General features: G+C 31.8%; 1 long non-coding RNA gene across 1 annotated transcript; it reads left to right on the top strand.

Moving 5' to 3' along the window:
• The first annotated feature begins 115 nt into the window (after positions 1–115).
• On the top strand, positions 116–2,510 carry LOC116351961. Its single transcript, XR_004202235.1, has 2 exons — positions 116–825; positions 1,604–2,510. It is a non-coding gene; the product is annotated as an uncharacterized LOC116351961 (long non-coding RNA).
• The last annotated feature ends 584 nt before the right edge of the window (positions 2,511–3,094 follow it).

Here is a 3,094-nt window from a genome sequence, read left to right on the forward strand (position 1 = left end):
CTCGTATAATCCAATAATCCAATGTGTTCGATTGTTTTACTGTGTTATTCAATGAGTTCGATCATTGTTCCACACACAAAACAATTATTCCGATAAACAATAATTTCGATCGGATTTATGTCGTTAGAATACCAAAACAGGTATCATTAATATGAAAAATCATTAAGTAAAAATTATTGATATGGATCAATGAAAATGTCTAAATATCGTCAAATCAATAGTATTCGTTTTTAAACTAAATCTAATGTGTGTTTTTTTTCAATAGGAAAATGGCGAATCGCTTCAAGCCATCCATTCCAGCGAAGCGAGAAACGAAGGATGAGATTACGACGATCAAATGAAGACAATCATTCGCCCACAATTCCAGCAAGAACAATTTACGAACATAGGCATTGAGAATAATGATTTCGCATTCTTTGGTGAAAGTGGAGAAAAAAAGATCTCAACTCTACTCTAACCAAGTGCTATTTGATTCAAATTTTCTTGCAACGCGTCACAATCACTATATGAACTTATGCATTTCGACAGTTTTGTATCATCAGCAAATGATAAAATGCATGGATCATTTACAGCAAACGTCAAATCGATGACAAACATGATGAACAATGTTGCTCCAATGGGGTAACCTTGGCCCCTTCCAGTAGTAGCGTCAATTGGCTTTGATTTTGAATCATTTAAATTCTTTAATTTTGCTGCCTTTTAACGAATATTAAAGACTTTACCTGTATTAGCAAATCTGTATAATATGGTCATTTAAAGCTTTATAAACACTAAAATGGTCTTTATTGACGAAATAAGATCAATTTCAGTGTAGAAATGTGAAAAGTAAACCGAAATTGTTATTGCTAATTTTTTTGATTTTTTTTTTTTTTTGAAAAAGTTCTCTCCACCCTATATAACATAAAATCAGAGCTGGGCACGAACATCAATTTCCGACTGTAATCGGTCGTTCGTGTGCGTTTTTTTCCTTTTTTGTGATCGGTCGGTCGTTCGTAAATATTTAAATGTTCGCTGCGTTCGCTCGTTTGTGCGATCGGACACCGAACAATTTCATACGTTCGGTTGTTCGGAGAAAAAAAATAAACAATATATTTGCTCGAGATTTGGAAGTAAATTTTAAAACGTTTAAAATTCAATAAATTCAAACGTTTTAAAATTACTTCCAAATCTCGAGCAAATATATTTATTTATTTTTTCTCCAAACAACTGAACGTGCGACCACAAAAAAGTATTATTTCCGCTAACGAACGAACGACCAACTGTTCGTGCCCAGCTCTGCATATAATCCCATAAAAAAATGGATGTTTTGGAATTAGCTCATGCTTATACAACTACTCTGGCCAGTAGGCTTTGATATTTAAATTTTTTCGTAAAAGTCATCCACCCTAATGGGCAGTCATCGTGGTCTAACACGGCTATCATGGGCAATAACCCTTATTTTGACTGTAATTTTGCCTTCGCGCGAGTAGTTGCTAGTATTAAAATATAGCTTAACTCACGAACTAACAATTAATATGTATAATATAATAGTATAAATTATTTTTGAACTTCGGCGAGCCTAGCGAACTAACAAGTAATTGTTTAAAACTAATTTCCATTGCAGGTTGGTGTTGAATAAGGGTTGCTACTACTACGGCTACAGCTGTCCATAGAATGGTGAAGGCTGATTGTTGACATTCCGGGGTGGTCTCCATACATTTGGATGAATGTCCGATCGATAATCACGCATTGAAATAACAACAAAATGTACGTTTCCTGAATGAAATAACAACAAACAGATTAAGAAGAGCATCGATGCATGGCATGTGATCTTCGAGGCCATCACTGATAAATACGAGATTATTGCAACAATTACATCCCGATACCATTCGTGGATAAGTGATGGCAGTCCTTGCTTTATTGACCTTTGGTTGGAGTTTGGATCAGCCGCCTTGAAACCCATTTTTGAAACAGAACTAACAGCAAAAATCCAAAAAAATTAAAGCATCAAACAAATGACGAACACACTTCCAAAAAAATATATTTTAAAAAGAACTCTTTATTCGATTAATGACACGCATCAAATTTTATTTTGTTTCGTCTTGAAATTCAAATAATAATATTGTTACACTACATGTGCTTCTTCACAAAAACAAAAACAAAAATATCGATGCAATAAGTTCCATAATTCGATTGTATTTATGGTGAAATTATGATCTCTTACGTTGTTAGTTTGTGATTGTTTTGTTATTTTAAAATAAATACTGAAACAAACACAAAATTCACTTCGTAAATAAACATTTTCTTTGCAAAATCACAATCTCGAAATATTAAAATCAATTGCATGATCTGAATGTAAACAAATGATGTTCGACTTCGATGTGACACCAACTGTCAATGGTCATATTAATACGTTCTGAAGTTCGAATCTGTAATTCTGTTCATGAAATAAATAAAATGCAATGTAATGATAAAAATTTGAATAAGAATTCGGTTGAGGAAAATAAATCCAAATCATTAAAGTCTCTTTACATACAAATTGTTTATTATTTTTTCTATGATAAATTTATCATAAAATTGAAACCTGACTTTGTGTTGGGTCGGGTTCACATTATGCTGAGGAATTTGGAAATCCACATGTAATCTTCCTTCTATTTGACACGAAAATGACCACCAAAATAGATAGTAGATTTCCATAGATTGGAATTGTTGATATTATGGTACCCATAATTCAATAGTACGGTAATGCAGCGTTGAATCCAGATTTATATTAATTTTGATTTTGATTAGTTCTCCAATTTTCTTTACATTTTTATTTGAAAAACACACAACTGCTAATCGACATATTTCATAGAAATTCAAATGCTGTTCGAAATTTGTAATTTTGATCATGAAAGTCAAAAATTATAAACAAACAACATTCATGGAAGAAAAAAATATTTTACAGAAATTAAAATCAAATCATGAGATTGTTTTGTTTTTATTAATGCGCCAATTGAAATAAAATTTTAAGTACAAAGTGAAAACTTAACCTCTTATCATCAGCCTGTGTTCACATTATACTGTCAAGAAATTATTGAATGGAAGTAAATAAAACAATTTGACAATTGTAATC

The sequence above is a fragment of the Contarinia nasturtii genome, unplaced genomic scaffold (genome assembly GCF_009176525.2).
Source record: "Contarinia nasturtii isolate CC-2019 unplaced genomic scaffold, AAFC_CNas_1.1 Cnas_scaffold_6685, whole genome shotgun sequence".
Classification (NCBI taxonomy): Eukaryota; Metazoa; Arthropoda; class Insecta; order Diptera; family Cecidomyiidae; genus Contarinia; species Contarinia nasturtii.